A 20,895-nucleotide genomic window follows, 5' to 3' on the forward strand; every position below is an offset into this window, starting at 1 on the left:
GTCCTCAAGTGGCAAGAGCTTTGGCTCACACTGGACATCCCCTTCTTTGTCAAGTTCCCCAAAGCATCACAACATAACACAACGGAGAGCACGCTGTTGGAAGCAATCTAAGTTGAGTTGGATGTGAGGGTAATCTGGCTGCGACATCTGTCACCCCATTGATTGCCAGAATTGATTCGGCTGATCTGGCTGGCTAGGCGGGTGCCCCCTTCCTCCCTCACCGCTCCACGTGCGTCCCTCCCGAAGCTGCGCGCTCGGTCGCAGAGGACAACCTTCCCAGATAGAGGAGGACCCGTTCTTCTCGGTCAAGGGTACACAAGTAGTTGCACTCCCCGGCCAGAGCCTCCAGACAAGCTCTCAGTCTAAGTTAAGTACAAGATATCTCATCTCTCGCCCTGGCCTTCCGTGATGCTGCCTGCAAAATCCTCCTTCTCTCCCAAGAGTCCTTTGTGGCGTCTCCAGGACCTCCCATCTCATGAGCCTCCAAACTTTCCAACATTCCAAAGGGAGGATGATTTACCTTTCTCTCTGTTCTTGGCTTTCCTTTTAGACCTCACCCAGCGGACCTCCTTTCAGCAGTAAGAGCAGCAACAACAAATATTGTCCATGATTCCCTCCTGCCCTCTCACCCTTCCTTCCTCTCTTCTTGCCTTTCTAATGAGGTAGCATTTCTTTCCAAAGAATCATTCTTGATATATTTTAGGGCTCCAGCTCAAATTGCAATTAAAAGGTTTTTTTCTTATTAAAGCAGTTGTATTGCCCAAAACTGCACTAGAAGCTGGTACGGGCTGGGATTTGAAACAGGGTCTCCCATGTCTGGTCCACTTCTGTCTTCATTATCTCAGAGTGTCATGTTTACTCTGACTTGGGCTAATGATCATATTAACTAATGATATCTAATCTAAGCTGTTCATTTAGTATTTTAGAATACAAAAAAAGATTATACCTTTTCTTTTAAAAAGATGTAGATAAGCCATTTTGCTTTACTTAATCTGGTGGGGGGGTGGTGGGGGAGAGGAGTTGGGTGGAGGGAGATTTTCCCTTGTAAAGAATGGCCTTTCTAAATCGGCTGTACACATCCTTTAAGACTCAGGTCAGGTGTCCCTGTTTCTGTGAAGCCTTTTATGCCTCCGCTAGCTGATTTGTTTGGCCCTCTGCATTCTCATCTCATGTGATCCCTTCTTTTATTTTGGCCCTTGTAACTAAAGTCTTAGTTACCTTTTGATTCCCCCAACCTCCATCAAATTATAGCTCCCTGAGGGCAAGGACATTTCACAATCATCTTTGAAGTCTGGAATCTAGAGTGTCCTTGGCATGTGGTATAAACAACAAATGTCTTTTAAGTGAATGGTGGATGGATGGATGGATGGATGAATGGTCATCATTTTCCTGAACTACCCCATGACATTAACTTTGAGATTATGAAAACAAAGCAGCTATGGCTGGAACTCTCCTTATGTGTTTATTTATTTCATCAAATAAATAATAAAGAGGTGTGTTAAAAAAAAATTAGTGCACTTACGGTTCAGTGGAGGACCCAGTCAGAGGCAGTTTATTCTTTCACTGTCCTATGAACAGGAAAACACATCACCTCCATCCTACCTGAGATACACTGTCCCGGGATCCCCAGTTTTATACAGTAACATTCAATTGAGACTTACTGATGCTTTCATTAGTGAGATTTCTCCAAGCACTGCTGATTTGGGGCCTTGAAATAGATTGGACTAAGCCTTGAAAAAAATAATGGAAGTCCTAAAAGGAGCCCTTACACAGGATGGCTTTTCTCTGCCGTGCAACGCTAGGAATTAAGTGGGCGTTAATCTCATCACTTCCAGTATTTTCAGCACTTTCAACATTTCTATTCACATCATCTCCCTCTTAGCCTCAGAGGGGCAGTGTTTCTCAGACCATAAATCCTCAAGCCAGACTGGTGGGTTTGAATCCTAGTTTCTTACCTCGGGAAAGGATTTCGCCCAGAATGATGAAGCATACAGCTTTTGGGAGGTGGCATTCACACAGAGCACAGCATCAGATGATGCTTGCAGAGCTCTTCAGGCCACTTCAACCCAGCCAGTAGAATTCACTAAATGAGCAAGTATCATTTTTGTCTTCTGAAGCTCCTATTGGTAGATGCTATTAACACCATTTCAAAGATAGAGAAGTATGGTCCTAGGAGGTTACATGGCCGGTTCAAAGTCAAACTAGCTTTCCAGTTTCTAGTCCCCCAGGCTGGGGTATTTATTTTCACCTGTACTATTATGAGTCCCCCTCTGCAAGCATTTGTAGCCTTTTTATTTTGTTGTTTGTTTGTTTACTTGTTTTTGCTTTTCTGAAATGACTTTTAACGTTGAGCATGGGAACAGGAATTTACAGAACCAACACTGCCCCAGCAAAATGCCACTCTGAGATTTTGAGGCTGGCTACTACTATATTCAGCAAGAAACTCTTCTCGCTTCTAGTCTCCACCCTCCCTCCCTTCCACATACCTTGTCTAATCCTTGTGTCGTTACTAATTATCAGCCCCTTGAGGACAGGGACTGTGCCGCACCCACCTTTGAATTTCACCAGGAGCTTATAATTGTGTTGTAGATCCCCAATAACTGTTCATTATGTAAAATAAATAGCTTGCTATTGAAGAAAGAATTCATAATTTCAATATTTTCTGCTCTCAACTTGTAAGGACTCTATAGAGTGGACATTTTTATCCTAAAGTAATATTTAATGGACTAGTATAGCAATTTCTTTATTCAGATAGCTCATGCCTGTACTATCTGAATGAAGACATTTTTAGTTGAGATTCCTGAAAAACTAAACCTGGTTTAAGGCTAATGCAAAATCCAGCTGGCATCTTGAATGATGGGCAAATTTGCATTGCTTTAGCCTTAGTATTGTCCTAAGGGAGGGAGGCCTGGTTATTTGGGTGGAGGAGGTGTGTACTCATGCTGAAGAAATAAAAATACATCATAATTGTTGATAAGTCTTTGAATTCATGCTGCTACAAAGCCTACCATATTAAGTTATCCAGGTAGGTGAAAATAAAATTCATGCCTCAGAGTAACAGCTAGGGTTAGAATAAAGTCTATCATGTGTTCCCATCATCATTTTCATAACTAAAATTAATCCAAATTAAGATCTATACATCTACTAACTTTATAAATTTCATATCTATGAGGCTGTATTTTAACAGCTATATTTCAGTAAGGCACTACTTCTGGCTGATTTATCTCATACGTAAAATAATTTGGTCATGAAAAAATCTTACCTATGGGCTAAAAATGCTTATTTCCTTAATTAAAATATCATGCACACATTATAACATCCAAGTGCATCAGGACATTCTCGATTGCTGCCTTTTTGAGGGCATTTATGGCAGCAAAGATTTGCCCACTTCTTCTTTTTACAGTCAGTGTGCTTCCCAGGCAAGCTAGCAGACATCCTCTGCTGGCAGTCATCGGTTCTCGCAACTTCTCTTTAATGTTAAGTCCTACAAGCTGTTGGAAATAAATAATCATGCCTATTTCTTGGCATGAAAATGTCCATTCATTCACCAAATATTCAATTTCACGTTCACCATTAGCAGATTTTCTTTGTGAGTAAAAAGGTAGCTTCCTCGTTTCCTCAACTTCAGCTGCATCCCAGCTGTGTTTATTAAACAGAGATCTCACATTGTCTGCCCTTTTGTTTTCTGTTCCATCGTTTTCCCCATCTGGCTTTCCCCCTCCCCCATATCCTAGTGCATATATCCATATTTTTACTGAGAGTAGGGTTTTTTTTTTTTTTTTTTTGGATATCTTTCCCTGATGATAGCAGTTAACATTCCTTTAAACGTTTACATTTCACCTCTGTTCCTCTGTTCACATTTCAACTATGTGAAATTGGGTGATTTGAAACAATTTTAGCAGCTTCTCACTCAAACATAATCCCTTACGACTTGTGATGGTTTTGAATTCTTGGCAACCATTTTCTATGCCACTTAGAGCCTCTGTAAAGGAAGGATTGTTAAGAATTATAAGCACAGAGGCAGTGCCTTAAAGAACAAAGAAGACACATTTTATTTCAAGGAAAATAAAGTGGAATTTCACAGGCACTTGCCCGGTTTCCCCTATCTCCCCAGGTGGAAATAGAATGGGGGTAGAAAACACACCCCAACATCTGAGGAGAGATGGAGTCCAGGAGCTTCCCTGGGTTTGCACTTTTCCCTTAAGAATGCAAAGATGTTAACCTCCAGATGTTTCTTCCACTAGGTTTGCAATTCTATTTCTGTTTAAGCTTACCCGATTAAAGAAAATAAATCAAATTCTCTCTCTCTCTTTGTATATTGCCCAAAAGTCAAGTTTAATCACAAGTAAAGAAAGAACTTTGATTCATTTGTGCAAACAAGATAGGTTTGCACAAATATATCTCATAGAATTTAGAAGTCATTCATCTCTCATTTTTCAGAATCAAATAATATTTCTTTAAAAGTTGTTAAACAGAGAATGGCCATTCACTTGTAAAAAGTCATATAGACAAATCTGTTCCAAAAGAAAAAGTTAAAATTAACTGTTAATTCCAAATTTAATTCTGCTACTTGTTTTGTTTTGTTTTACATTTTCTAATCACAAAAATTTTATAATGTTCTTCAGCATGGTGCATTGGTTAAGAGACTGAAACCAGGTGACCCAGGCTCAAAACCGAGCCCCGTCACTTCTTAGGTGTTTGATTTTAGACAAATTATTTCAACCTTTCCCTCCCTCCATTTCCTTTTCTGAAAATGCAGCCGGTAACAACAGTACTTACCTTATAGGGTTGGTTTAGGGATTAAATTTGTTAACCTAGGTTAACATCTTAGAACAATGCGCAGCACAAAGCAATTTTCTGTCATTGTAAGCTGTCACTAGTAGTAATTAAAGTATTTATCAATCTGGTGCCTGGGTTACATAGATTAGAGATTAATGGACTTTGATATGAGTCAAGCTAAAGAATGATTTCTATTCTCATCCAAAAGCTAACTATGAACACTAACTATGTTTTCAGTGCTGTAAGACAGAGAGATGGATAACTTATTTATCTAGAAATTAAAATAAACTCTAGGTATATATAGATTTACTGAATAATAGCAAATGAAGAAAGCCAAGAAATAGAGCAAATTTTTTAAAAAGTGTCTTTGTGAGCTAAAAAAAAAAAAAAAAAACCCAATGAAATTATCCTAAAGAGTGAAAGAAATGAAATAAGGACAATGTTCATAATGCTGTCATTGGTTAGTTTAATGACAGGAACAAAAGCAGCACTCTGGTACCAGGGGAGGTGAGCTGTTTTGAAGAGAGACAAAAAGTCAGAAAGATAGAACAACATACAGCAGAGAAAATTTGAGGGGGAAAGGCCCTCTAGATGGAGAGCCTAGCTTGGACATACTTCTTTGGCTTGAGTTTAGAAGTCTCTTCAACATATTTCAAAGTCTGCTCTCAGCCTTAAGCACTGTGCCTGCTGCTAAAAGGCTCTCCCCATCTCGCCTGTGCTTGCCTCTTAGGAGAGGGGGACGTGCCCAGTAGAGTTGAAGCAGGGGCAGCTGGTGGACTCAGTAATGGGAGCTATTGTACAATGACTAGGGCAGCAGAGAGCCAGGGACAAAGAGGAGAGACAGCAGCTTCCTTGATTATGAAGCCCCCTTATCAGAGGAAGCCCTGCAGAGCTTCCTAGGTTTCTATTTATTCACTTCTTTGTATCATTTCATTTGCGTTTGTTGCACCTCAGTCGCATCTCTTGTAAAATGTATATATTTGATCAGGAAATCTCTAAACTATTCAACATTTGCATTCCTGGAAATCCACTTTTAGAAACCTAGTGTTATCACATCCGTGATTGGCTCCTAGTTATCAAGAAAAGGTCTAATTACGTTTGGTGGTTAGCATGCTGTACTGTATACAGAAGTCAAATCACAATGTTGTACACATAAACTTATATAATGTTGTAAACCAGTATCATCTCAATAAAAAAATCTAATTATCTTCTGTTCATGTTTTAAAATAAATAACTGCTGAATGCTGGCTCCCTAAAATATTGCCAGAACAATCTGTGGGTAAAGAAAAGCTAAGCTTTTTGCTTACTGTGTTGGGATAACCCTACCTTAAGTGAGTCACTCATCAGCATCTCAGAAAAGTGAGCATAAAGCTGGGATCTTCATAGACATTTTGAAGGTTCAGTGTCAGAGGTGGGGCTTGGTTATGGTCTGTTAAGAATCGTAGTATAGGTCTGGTGGACACAGCAAAGCAAGGATTTTGAGCCACGGGGTTCAAAGTGTCAACCTGACATAGTTGTCCAAATGTTTCTCCCTGGAGCTGTCACCCTAGGCTCTTGATCCAGTCCCTCCCTCCCTCCCCTCTCTCAATGGATGACCTGATTTCCAGAAGCTCTTTATTAGGCCCTCTTCTTTCTCATCTCTGTTTCCTCTTCCTGAAATACAAACCCCCATGCTAGCCTCACTTGACTGTCAAACTTGTCATCCTTTGAGACCCAACTAAAGTAAGTAAGAACATGGTTACTGGGAACATGGCAAATACACACTGATTCTGAATGACAAAATCCTCACGTACTTCTTTATTTAGTTTCATCCTGGGTGTAGCTACTCATGTTCTTGCCAAGGGAGAAATATTTCACCTTTGAGTAAACTGTAGCCCACATTTTGGCTTCAGATAGGCTTGAGTTCAGTTCCTATTATTTCTACTTAATGATGCAGGATTTGGGGGAAACTCCTTAAACTTTCCAAGCCTCCAGTCCTCATCTGTAAAATACAGATGATCATAGTGAGGCTTAAAACAGCCTAGTGGAAGCAATGTGTTGAGCCCAGTTCCTGGCATAGTTGGGGCTCTGGATTCTTTGTATAGGTAATTAATTTATAGTCCAACTCAGAACTATTTTGAGAATTAAAGAAGGGGCTATTAATTTTTCTGAAAGACAGGTATAAACTAAGACTGTCCGGGTTACCTACATACAGGAGAGATTTGGGGGCACCTTCTTACTGGGGCACAGGGTTGTGGGGGCGATAGATAAAGGATTTGCCTTGAAGTTGTTTTGGCAGGCCAACCCCAGTATTTCTACCTAAACTCTGTGTTTGAGGTGACAGTTGGGGTGGACCAAAGACCTTCTTTGCACTATCATTTCCTGGCAATAACAGATGCATAATGTGTGTAATCTTCATGGTTATCGATCCAGGAATCTGTTATGGCCATGCCTGTTTCTGTTTTCATACCAAATCTAAACTTTGAAGCCTTGTCCACATTCTCTGTCTCAGATATTAGCCTTTCCACACTCCACAGGGCTCTGGGTTGGGCATCCAATGCTGGTTGTCTTGTAGGGCACATTTGTTCTTTGAAGAATGGAAAGGGGGCTTTACTCACTCTGTCATCTGGGATGACAGAGCTAGTGAGGCTGCTACCCCCCTCATTTTATTAGGCTTTGCTAAGCAGGGGGAGGTCCATTCCACATATCTGACTTCTGGGGTCCCCTCTTGCCTAGCACGTAGCCCTTTTGATGCTACTGACAAAGCGAATTAAACCCTGTCATTCTTCATGCTGTTCTCAAACAGTGGAATTCCATAATGTTCTTCTGGTACTTTCTAATACCAAGATCATGCCCCATCCTTCCCAGTCCAGCCTCACACATACGCTGGTTCTGTGATTTAGCAACTTGTAGAAAGAGAAGCTGCCTTCTGAGATTGAGCCAGAAAAGCTTGTGGCCTCATCTGGTAGTCCTACAGAGAACTTGGAAAACCCAAAGAGGACCCGAACTGTGCCCAAACTGGATCGTGTTTTAATGGATGACAGCTACATTTCCCCCATGTTAGAAGGATCCTGATGAAAGCACCTGCTTTTTAAGTTCTTAGAGGTCTGGGTGTTCAGAATCTCCAAGGATAAGAGTTAATTTCCCTCTGGGAGTGGGACCTTGATTAATCTTAGTCAGTCGCAGCGGAGGTCAGTACAGTTGTGGAATTTTCATAGGAACTCTAGCTTCCAAAAATACACATATCGTTTAAGCTGGGTGTAAAGCAGATAAAAATAGCAAAATTAATTTTTTTGGAATCATTGGTACGTGCTGTTGTGCCTGGAGATGATCAGTCACATAACATGTCAGTCTTTTTTGTTTTGTTTTGTTTTTTTTCCTTTCTGACATTAATTGTGCTATTTATATTTCCAAAAAGCTATATAAATATCATTTTTATTTTATTTGCCTCACTCTGGTCCTTACCAATCTTTTCTTAAGAGGAACAATCTTATGGGCTGGGGTTGGAGGATAGTTACTTGTTCCTGCCACCCCCCTACTCCACCTCCACACTGGGGTCTTTGCTCCTGTTGCTCACAGAGCCCCATGCTTCCTGTAACCCACCCCTTTATCATTATTTATTTTAAGTATGTCTTTTCTTGTCTGTCTCACTCACTATATCATACACGTCTTGAGTATAAAACATATTTATCTTTTTATCTCCAGAATGAGTCATGTTCCTTGCATATGTGGACGTATAAATGGATGACTTAATTATTATTTGCAAACATACTCTGAAGTATAAAGCACTACAATTTGTGCTCTTGGACTTACCTCAAAGCAACACTTTGGTGAACTAATCTGCTATCCTATAATCTAGGATATGTCATTAGTGTGGTGAAAAATCTAATTTGGCTTTGCTCTCCTTTGCTTATTTTTGTCCCAAAGCCACCTTTGCATCTGAGCTTTCACCACTTCAACTTCAGGGAAGTCCGGTTCAGAGCACACCTGCCAAGGAGAATCTCAAAAAGGAAAGCACCAGGGCAGACAGGCTCTGGACGTCTCATCCATGTTGAGAGGGAAGGCAAGGATGCAATGGTTCTCCTTTTCTAGTATTACCTGCAACTATAGAGACTCAAAAGAGTCATGACACTTCCCAAGGGGGTAGCTGACATCTGGAGTGACTTAGGTTCCACAAACCCTCTTATGAATTGATATACTGGCTTTAATTAGGAATAATCTCACTTCCAGTTCAAACGTTTCAATTGTTTGTCACATTGTCAGTCACTGCAAGTGACCAGGGCTGCATGCAAAGCAAGCGTTTAATAAATACTTGTTAAATAAACCAGCAAGCTTTGTCCATGCCGTTCCTTACAGGTATGCACATTTAATCTATTAATAAACATCACCTGGCACTTTATTTTCAGTTTCTCTGCATGTCTATTCACACATGAAAAATTCATTAAATTTATAATTTTTCAGTCACTATACTGGGTAATAGAGAATCTCGCATTGACTGAGTGCTGTCATCGCCCTCAAGGAGCAAATGGTTCTGGTGGGAAAGGCAGAAGAATGAACAGAATGAACTGTGAAATAGAAAAAGTCAATGACGGGACCTCAGTTGTTGTGGAATCATGAAGGAGGGTTGAGTTAACCAGCCAACTTGGGTGGACAGCAGTGGTAGAGATATTAGGGAAGGCTTGCTGGAAAAGGGACTCACCTATATCTTATAGGATGCACAGGAATTAGGAGGTAATTATTTGGAAATGGGGAGGGCATTTCTGGTAAAAGAACAGGAGAAAATCTGCAGGAAAAGCACTATGTGTTCAAAGGGAATGAGGAGCAGCTGAGTGCTGCTAGAGCATCCTGGTCCAGGTGGGGAATGGAGAAGCAGTGCGGAGTCAGATCATATGAAGAAAACATGACTTTGTTCTCTCTTTGTTAAGGAGTTATAGAAGAATTTTGAGTAGAATTGCAAAAATGGTGTACTGTATCTGAGAGGAAGAGGATGGATTTAAGGAAGACAAGATTGCTTAGATGTAGAGATGAAGGGGAGACATGATAAAGCTAGTCCCTGGGTATGCAACCTTGGTGACTGGGTAATCAGTGTGAGAATGAAAAAGCACAGTGGTTCAAAGCACTGCCTCTGGAGCCACATGGCCTGAGTTAAAATCTTAGCTTTGCCACTGCTAACTGTGACTTCGAGGAGGTGACCTAATCTCTTTGTGCCTCAGTTTCTTAATCTGTAAAGTAGAGATGATATTAATAATATTCACTCCTTAAGATACTAGTAAGGATTAAATGAGTAAATAGGTATAATATACTTAGAATCATGGCTGGCACAGGGAAAGTACTGCAGAAGTAATTACTACCTTTATTATGGGAAAGGAACAAGTTTTAAAGGGCAAAAGGCTGAGTTCAGTTTTAGACATTTTGGTATTGGGATCCTATGTGAAGATATTCAGTAGTTGGTTGGATATGATATGTTCATCCAGAGTTCCAGAGAAAGGGTGTGGCTGGAGGTAAGTATATTTTAAAATTTCTGTGTACAGATAAGTCCTATTAAACCATGAGAATGAAGCCAGCAGAAGGAAGGAGATAATCAAGATTAGAGAAGCGATAAATGAAATAGAGAATAAAAAAAAATATATAAAAAAATCGACAAAACCAAGAAAAGTTTCTGAGAAAGATCAGCAAAACTGATAAACTCTTAGCTAAGCTGAGAAAAAAGGAAGAAGGCTCAAATACCTAAATTAGGAATGATAGAGGAGACATTACTACTGATGTCACAGAATAAAAAGGATTATAAGAGATTACTAAAAACAAGCGTATGCCACCAAATTGGATAACCCAGAATACATGGATAAATGCCTAGAAATGTCCAATCTACCAAGACTGAATCATGAAGAAAAAAAAAATCTGAACAGATCTGTAACTAATGAGGAGATTGAAGCATAGAAAAAAAAAAAAACAACCCAAAACAAAAAAACATCTTCCAACAAATAAAAGCTGAGGACCAGATGTCTTTACTGGGGAATTCTACCAAATATTTAAAATAGAATTAACACCAATCCTTCTCAAGTTCTTCCAAAGAATCAAAGAGGAGGGAACACTCCCAAACTCATTCTGTGAGGCCAGCATTACCCTGATACCAAAACCAGATGAAGACAAGACAGGAAAAGAAAACTACAAACCAATATCCCTGATAAATACTCATGTAAAAACCTTAAACAAAATACTAGCAAATCAAATTCAACAGCACATTAAAAGGATCACACACCATGACCAAGTGAGATTTGTATCTGGGACGCAAGGATGGTTTAACATGAAAACCAGTCAATGTAATATGTCACATTTACAAAATAAAAGAAGGGGAAAAACCATACAATCATCTCAATCAATGCAGAAAAAATATTTGACAAAATATAATATCCTTTCATGATAAAAATAGCCAATGAAATAGGAATAGAAGGAAATTACAACATAATACAAGCTATATATGAAAAGCCCATAGCAAACATCACCCAATGGGAAAGACTGAAAGCTTTTCCTGTAAGATCAGGAACAAGGTAAGAAAGCTCACTTTCACCACTACTTTTCAACATAATACTCGGAGCTCTACACAGGAAGAAGAACTACAAGACGTATAAATTGGAAAAGGAGAAGTAAAATTATCTCTGTTCATAGATCACATTATCTTATAGGTAGAAAACCCTAAAGATTCCACCAAAACTTTGTTAGAAAAGCAAACCAAGAGCACAGTCAACAAAATAATAAATGAATCCAGCAAAGTTCCAGGCTAAGAAATACTACTCAAAATAAATTGTGTTTCCATACACTAACAATGACCAATCTGAAAAGAAAACAATCCAATTTACTGTAGCGTCAAAAAAGGATAAAATACTTAGGAATAAACTTAACCAAGCAGGTGAAAGACTTGTACCCTAAAAACTATAAAACATTCTTAGCTAAAAGAAATAAAAGAAGATACACATAAATGGAAAGACATTCTGTGTTTGTGAATTGGAAGACTCAATATTGTTGAAATTTTCATACTACCCAAAATGATCCAATGATTCAATGCAATCCATATCAAAATCCTAATGGCATTCTTAGCATAAATTAAAAAAACCATCCAAGAAATGCAAATCAAAACCATAATGAAGTATCACTTCAAACCTGTCAAATGCCTATCATCAAAAAAAAAAAAAAATCTGTAAATAACAAATGCTGGAGAAGATGTGGAGAAAAGGGAATCCTTGTGCACTGTTGGTGGGAATGTAAATTGGTGCAGCCACTATGGAAAACATTACGAAGTTTCCTTTAAAAACTAAAAATAGAGCTACCATATGATTCAACAATTCCACTCCTGGGTAGACATCCAGAAAAAAGTGAAAACACTAATTTGAAAAGGTATATGTACCCCTTGTTCCTAGTAGTACTATTTATGATAGCCAAGACACGGAAGCAACCAAATGCCCATAAGCAGAATATTGTATTAAGAGGATGCTGCATGATTCTACTCACATGAAATATCCAAAGTAGTCAAAGTCATAGAAAAGGAAAGCAGAAATGTGCTGCATGGAGGGGAAATGAGTGTTCAGTGGGTATAGAAATTCAGTGTTACAAAATGAAAAAGTTCAAAGATGTGTTGTACTACAGTATAAATATATTCAACACTATTGAATTGTACACTTACAAATGGTTAAAATGGTAAATTTAATGATAGTGTTTTTTTATTTTACTGCAATTAAAAAAAGGTTAAAAAAAGAAACAAAATGACATAGGAGTGTGAATAGAATTAATCAATAAATATATGGAGAATGAGGACAGTAGGCCAAGGATGGTTCAGAGATTCCTCTGAGATTCCTTAGTATTCTTTGGGAGGAAGTTGGGAATGGGTGGACACCATACGTAATTCCTAAGAAAGACTGCTTCTTATTTCTGGCTGTAAGTGTTCATTTTTGTACTAGAAGTTTTGGGGATCTCAATGGTGGATTATTTCCAAATCTGAATTTTATTCCTGGAAAGATTTCAGTAAGAGGAATGAGGATAAGGGAAGTGCAATATTAAAATAATTGATGTAAGTGTTGCTCAGGAAGCATGACTGGTAGCCTGGCCAAGAAACGAGAAAATTCTGGAAAGTACAGATGCAAGAATTCAGGAAGGATAAATGATGGGACTGGAGTCAGTCTAGGAGATGTCTGCTGGCTGTGTGGTGAGGTTAAGACAATAAACAAAGTTAAGGACATCTGAAGTGTACCTGAAGTCAGCAGGGAAACTAAGTTGAGCAGCATAGTACTCTGGTGACTGGGTTTCCTAAACCAAGGTTGGGACACATGTCTGAGACAGGACAAAATGTTTCAAACCACAAATGTGGTGAAAAGCCTAGGCTATTTGGTAGGCATTCCCATACCTCTTCTTGGAAGACACAATGCCTTGAAAATCGGAAAAGCCATTGGTAAGATGTTCCAGGCAAGTTGTGAGCAGGGTGACCAGAGGAAAAGGCAGCAGGCAGGAGATGCTGGCACTGAAGTTGGATTTAATCACAAATGAGTGAGTTGACTTGGGGCTGTATCCACCCCACTTCCCACAGCCCAGGGCTCAGTGGATGATGTGGTGTGCTTATATTTCCATGGATGAATTTGAGCATCAGGGCTGGAGGAGACACCACCAACTTCTTTTTATAAACAGGGCCCTGCTTTGTGGGCTGTCAATTTAGCTTTGTTACAGGCCTTAAATTCATCAGCAAAATGTGGATTAAAACTTCAGTTCAAACATTACAACTAGAAAGGAATGATGGTGCTAACCCAAGACCTAAATATTAGAGACCAGATTCTAAGTAACACCAGTGACTCTGTATGTGTTTATATCTGTTCTGAGGAGGGAAGTAATCCACATACTTCTGGCAGCTGAGGACTTGATGTTACAGCATTTGGTATATGAAGAGTGTACCTCTGTGGGGCAGCTTTAAAGTAAAAGGAATTCTCCCTCCCACAAAGTTCTGTTATTGGTCAAAGAACCCCATCTCTCTCCCTCTCTGTCTCTGTCTCTGTCTCTGTCTCTCTCACACACAAACAAGTGTAGTCTCTTAAAAGTTAAACTAATAGTCTTTTTAATAGGAAAGTCAGTCACTCCAAGTGATTGAAGCAAAAGGTGAAGGAAATCTTGGCTCACATCACCCAGGGCTCCAATAAACTGTATCTTTCCAAGGGCATTTTATCTTGGGTCTGTCTTCCCCAAAGAAATGCCATTTTCTTTCTCAGCTACAAAAAAGCAATAGTAATTGCTGCATCTCTCCCAGCTCTTGAACAAGCATTTACTTGAGAGCTTCTTTTTGGTAAGTGTTCAAATGTGAGCATGGCACCTGGGCCATTCAGGCCCCCATGCATTAGTAGCACAACTCTGCAAATAAACAAAGCTTTGAGTTCCTGGGGAAAAATGCAGCTTACACAGCACTTAGGAGTGCTCAAAAGGCCTCTGTTCCCTCTCCATACTAATGTGGTTTCACAAGAAGACCAAGATTATTTTATTGCCCCAGGATGCCAGGAAATTTTCATTTGGCTCCTTCAGATCTTTGGGATAAAAGTGGGACAGTAAGGAAAAGAATTCCCTTTGCTGTCTTAGATTTCTGTTCTCCAGGAAAATATGTTATGTTTTCTAAGATCAGATACTCTGTCATTTATTTTTAGCTTTGGTAACTGTATTATTTTACATCCCTCAGTCCCCAGTTTTTTCAAAGGGATATCTACCCTTCTGATTCTTCCTGTTTTGAATCTTTTCATGGGATTCCACTTTAGGCTGAAATACAGGTATAGTTGTTACTGAGTCCAAACTCATTCTGCTTGCCACACGACAGGCCAATGAGTTGGGAGACGAGGTGTTGGGGCAAGGAATAATGACCTTATTCAAAAAGCCAGTGGACCAAGAAGATGGTGGACTAATGTTCGAGAGAGGCATCTAACTCAAGTCAGAATTCAGGCTCCTTTTATTTTAAAAAGGGGAGAGAGTGTGGTTGGTTGTTGCAAACTTCTTCTTGTCAGAATCCTTTGTTCTTCCAGCTGTCCACCTGGGTCAGGTCATGATGTTCCTGTAAACCTCCTACAAGACAAATGTTATTCTCTGTTCTGCAACTTTTTATCTCTATATGAATGGAAAAGTGTTATATCCTTAAAAGTTAGAGCCTTGAGATCTGGGCTACCCTGTACACTTCAGGCTCTAGGCATCATTCTTTTACAAAAGGTGCAGAACCAGCATGACTAAGCCCAGGAAACAGAGCACAGGCTTAGAGCTAAAGGAACAGATCTAATATGGAGTCAGATCTGTTCTTCCCTATTACAGGATGCCTTTCATACATCATAGGCTTATTGACTGATGCAGAAGTGAAGGACAGAGAGATTTCCTAAGCAGAAATTATACTCACAATTAAAAACTAACAAAGTAAGCAACGTTTCCAGTGTACCCTCAAACAGTTCATAGTAGAAGTTTTCGAGGTGTGGACTGTCAGAACAGGTTTGAGATTATCCACTTCAGAGCTTATGAGAAAGTGCTTCCCTGACCACCCTTTGTAACACTGTCCTCCCCCTGCCTCTGTCACCTTCAGTCGGCTTAAGTTTTCGTCATAGCTCTCAGCACCTAGCATCATATTGGTTTATTTATTGTCTGTCTCTCTCCACTAGAATGAAATTCCCCAGGATTGAAAGGGCTGGGTTTTACCTCTGCTGCACGTCTGGTGCATAAGAATGGAAGAACGGAATGATGAAGGAATGAATGACCCTGGGGTAGGGAGGAGTCGCTTATTTGTGCATTTAAAGGAAACTGAATGCTGGCTTGAAATCAGTTTCAAGAACTCTACTATTTCATTTCTTAATCTCTCACCTTGAATAATTCTGGCTCTGCTTTGCAATTAAGTGTTTCACAAATTCCACAAACAATGAGAAAAAAGTCTGTAACCTCACTTCTATTACTGAAGTGAGAGAAAGTAGCCTCTCTCTCTTTCTCTGGCCTTCTCTCTCCTTCTCCTCCTCCCTCCCTGCCTCCCGCCAGAGCACAGGGTTAGAGCTAAAGGAACAGATCTAATATGGAGCTCTAGCTTTTGTACCTCACACCCATGGACTTAGTTCTCTGTACATTGTCCATCTGAGCTTTGTTTCCCTGGCTTTTCCTGCAATTCTGGAGGAGTAGCTGGTCTTGCAATGTACATCAGCATTTGACAAAAAGAATCCAAGGCTTTCTACCACTTGTGAACTTTAAAATGTTATAAACATTTCCAAAATGGGAAATAAAAATATAATAACATTGCCACGTTGAATTCATTGGGGAAACAAACGGGAATGCAAATAATAAATCACCTTAAAATTAACATATATATATTTCACACACATTTTCCTCCTGAGTTATTAGGTATTCCCTCCCCCCTTCGACTCTGTTCTCCAAATTCCCAAATGAAAAATTTACTTGCGAACTGAATAAACATGTTCTATAGGGGGTATGTATAGTAAATCTTATTAGAAAGGAAATTTCTGCTAACCTGATTTCCTCCCCAATTGCTCTCAAAGACTTTTTCATATGCTTTTGATCATAAATTTAATAAATTGACTTTGAAAAATCTCTCCTCAAATATTTGAATCGTATTGGTTCTCCATCATGTGCTGGCCCTCTCCATTTACATTGTTTAAGTTGATGCTCACAACTAACTTGTGAAGTTGATGCCCCTTACCAAATGAGAGGTTCTAAGGTTTAGAGAGGTTAAGTTACACACTTAGTCCCACAGAGAGCAAGACAGCGAACCCAAATTTGAACACAGATCATCTAGGCTTCAAATCCCATGTTCCTCCTCATCTCTATTAAACCTATCGTCTGACTTTCTACCTAGTCACATAGTTAGTTCTCATTGTATTGGAACTGGGAGAACCCCCATAGATTGAGGAAACATGTCCAGGACTAAGAGAGGACATGTTCCTTAGGGCCTGGCTTTCTTACCTGTAGAATGGACAAGGAGTGCTTTCAGGCTTCTTTCAGACCTGAAATTCTATGGTAATAAAATGGTCTTGATTGGAATAAATAAGAATAAAATATAATTAAAAAATATAAGTGGTTCAGTGCTGGGAGCTATATTCCAAGCTCTTCTATTATTTGAAAAGAAGGAACATATAAAAACATTACATTTTTAAAAGTGTTCATTATCAAGCATAGTTGTAAATTTAAATATGGCTTAAACTCTTTTAAAAAATTTTAGTCTTCTAAAGTCAGGACAGTTACAACTGCAAAAAGCTTCATGTACATTATTTAATATATACAGTTTTAGAAGTCTGACTGGATGTTCCTGATTTTTACTCTTTCTTGAAAGACACAGAGTCATTCCCAGGACAGACTTTAGAAAAGGCAGCAAACACTATGGCTTCTGTGAAGGGGTCCTCACACCTGACAGGGCACGTGACAGGGACATCCCCAAACACCAGCCCCACCCTATGCTCTGGGGTGGGGGCTCTGGGGACTCCTGGATGCCTTTTTGCTCTCCAAGCTTTGACAAACCACCGCCCCTCCCCACCAACTCTCGACATGTTAAAACTCATTTACTCAAAGTAAAACGGCCAGTCCCAAGGCAGTTCTGATAATTAATCAATGGTAAAGTGCAGGTTTTGTACGAGAATCTCATTTTCATTTTGAGGCCAGTGTTCCCTGATCTGAAGTTTTCCTTTTCCCTTTGAATAGTCTCGATTATTTTAAATGCCCTTTGACTGCCCTGTTCTATAAATCACACCAGTGCTTTCTTTTCATCATGTTTATATACATTAGAATGTTTTCCACTAAATATACACATATTTGTTACAGCTTTCTTAAAGTACTAACAATCTCTTAAAGCACTAATAACCCAAAGTATAAACATCTAATGGCATTATATTAAACCAAGTCAAGAAAAACACAAGTTGAAACACATTTTCAGTATATTTTCTTTGAGAATGTTACTATTTTTGTCTAGTGGAACTTGCATTTTTGAGGGGACTAGTGGAAGAAAAATCTTAGCAGACTTTTACCATAAACATAGCTTTATGGAGACAATGTGTAGAATAAGGAATGAGAAAAACAGGAGAACCATTTCATTGGCAAGATCCATACATTAGTATCTGGATTTGCCAAGATAGCACAGACATTGTGAAATCTGACGTTCAGAATTGCCAAGATCTCAATGCACTACTCAAATGTTGTTTAAAGATGGTCCTCACTTTCAAAGAGCGCCTACCCAATTTGTATCTTTCATCCAGAAATTCTGCTATTTAAACATCCCAGAGACTTTGAAATGGAAATTGTCTCCATAAAGCAATATTTTTTTAGGGGAGCAGCCAAACTCTCAGGGAAAAATGTCCTTTAAAATCTTTATCAAAGCGGATAAAACTTCAGATTGAAATTCCCCTTGCATTTGATGTGAAAGCCAGTTCATACTTTGCCTATATATTTTTATGAAATGATCTTAGGTCAGGATGCAACGTTTATCTCATTTGAAGAATGAATTCCAGAAGGAAAGTTAGAGCAGTTCACTGAACAGGTGAACACGGTTTATCTGAAAGAAGTAATCCCATCTATTGAATCTAGCTTACATTTTCCAGTATGGTTGGTAAAGGAAATTGTATATGAAAAATACAATAGCAGGCTGGTTAAATATTTCAGTAGTAGCTTCATTTTAAAATGACAATAAACAGAGAAGCCATTTACCAAAAAAAACCCCTCATATGTATATGTGGGCTTAGTTAGACATGTGCACCCACACGTGCGCGCACACACACACACACACACACACACACATCCTTTCCGATCCTGCCGGATTTACCTATGGTCTGGAGGGTGAGATTTTCATCAGGTTATGGAATTAAGCCTAACCTTACTTTCTCATGTTAAGCATTTGTTCTGACATATGGTATTTTTTTTTCTCCTTCCTTCCAACCTTGTTGGATTTTTTATTCCGTTTTTATAGGACAGCTTTGACTCTGCACTAAACCACGCCACTAACACGTTACTTAATCTAACTGGCACATTGTAAAATTTTACACATGCGCTCATCCAGATAATTACACAATTAATTTTCACTCAGTTCAGCTGAAACAGGGATAATGAAATTTCCACTGGTGTACTGTTACGTCCAGGGGCCAAGGGTCAGTTTCCTGTTTGGATAAGGGTGAGTTTAAAGAGGATTTCTGACAGTCTCCTTACTTCAACTGGTTCTAAAAACATTGCAATGGAATTTCAATTTACAGCTCAGTTCAATGAAAGGAGCAGATGTTGGGAGGGTGCCACCCCAGGCAAGAGCCTCCTTCCACACAGGTGTGCACGGGAAACCATCAGCTCTTGCTTTAAAGATGTCTCTCTTTTACCTTTCATTCTGGAGTGAAAAAGTGGCGGACAGGCACTTGGAATTCATTTTCCCCACTTATTTGGACATCCGCTGAAATGTGATATTAAAGCAAAGATCTCACTTCCCACTGCCTTTCATTCTACAGAAAAGCAGTAGAATCTCCATGACTTAATTGTCCTTGAATTTAGAGGATACTTGAAATAATATTCCCGTGAAATTTCTTTAGAGATTGAAATGGGCCCAGGATCTTGGTTTTCTTGGTGGTAAAAGTGTAGAAATTTTACTTTGAAAGAAAGCATAAATCTTGATCTCTCCTTGACAATTTGCTTGTTTTGCTATAATTTTCAGGTTTAAATGTCTCATCTTTAACACTAGTTGAGTATTATACAAGCAGCAGTGGAAGCTGCTCAACAAGGATATTATGGATATCTTGACTAATCCATTTTCTTTCTTCAAAAAATTCTTTTCACTGAAGAGTCAGACATAATGCTAAAACTCTACCTGTGGTTGAAAGAGGAACTGGGTTCTAACACAAGTCAGCTTTATGTTAAATTATTATGCATGTAAAATGGTCATTGTGTGATGGTAATAGAAATGCCTGACCACAGCTCTATCTGTTCATGTCTATAACTTCTGTGGGTTCTCTGTTTTGATGTCGATTCCTGTTCAGGCTAACATCAGGGGTAGAGAATTGCTTTTATAGCTGAATCCAAATGCCTGAACATTGCTACAGAAAGGAAGAGGCTGAGATGTTTACTTATATATATGATAAAGAAAATTACTGAAGGGAACTATAGGAAGTATGGAATGTTACTATCAATAGCCAAGTATGTTTCTTTTAACTGAACTGGAAAACTCATGTGTTAAAACTCAAGAAAAAGATATTTTTAGATTATGGTAGCATATGAATTCCGTATTTCCCAAAGAAATAATTTTACCTTCTAAAGTAAGTGAATCTTACATAGGTCTCAAATAATTGAGGAGAAATGAACTGACACTTATTGGAACAGTTAACAAAAATGTATTCAGGTAGAGTACGTATTTCTATTTCATTTTTAAGGCCATAAGCTAAGCTAGACTTTGCTCTTCCTCCGACACTCCAGACATGCTTCGGCCTTGAGGTCTTTGCTCTGGCTATTTTGTCTGCCTGGAATCCTTGTACTTCAAGTAGCTACAAGAACTCTCTCACTTCTTCCAAGTGTTTGCCCAAATCAACCTCTTCAATGCAGTCTACCCTGACCATACTAATGTAAAGTCACAACTTAATGTCCTACACTCTCCCATGGTCCTAGTTCTTCCAGATCCCCTTTCACCCTGATTTACTTTTCTTTCTTCATAACACATCACATACTATGAAATTTATACATCTATTGTTCCTTGTCCTCTAAGGGATTGTAATCTCTGAGTTGGCAGGGATCTTAGTGTTGTTCACTGTCTTATCCCAAGCACTTAGAATGGTGCTTAGTGGATGCTCAGTGAATATGTGTTGAACAGCTGGATGAATGAGTAAGCTCTGTGAGGCCAGGTGCTATTTCCCCTTTACTCCATGCTGCAATCACAGAAATTAACACTATCTATATACAATGGAATACTACTCAGCCATAAAAAAGAATGTATTAATGCCATTTGCAGCATCATGGATGAAACTAGAGATTATCCTACTAAGTGAAGTAAATTGGACAAAGACAAATATCATAGGATGTCACTTATATGTGGAATCTAAAAGAAATGACACAAATGAACTTATTTACAAAACAGAAACAAAATCAGACATAGTAAACAAAGTTATCAAAGGGGAAAGATGGGGG

At 39.0% G+C, this 20,895-nt stretch overlaps 1 long non-coding RNA gene across 1 annotated transcript; it reads left to right on the top strand.

The window, feature by feature from the left end:
- Positions 1-121: 121 nt before the first annotated feature.
- On the top strand, positions 122-14,750 carry LOC116665290. Its single transcript, XR_004321826.1, has 3 exons — positions 122-257; positions 13,820-13,823; positions 14,739-14,750. It is a non-coding gene; the product is annotated as an uncharacterized LOC116665290 (long non-coding RNA).
- Positions 14,751-20,895: the final 6,145 nt, after the last annotated feature.

The sequence above is a fragment of the Camelus ferus genome, chromosome 8 (assembly GCF_009834535.1).
Source record: "Camelus ferus isolate YT-003-E chromosome 8, BCGSAC_Cfer_1.0, whole genome shotgun sequence".
NCBI lineage: Eukaryota > Metazoa > Chordata > Mammalia > Artiodactyla > Camelidae > Camelus > Camelus ferus.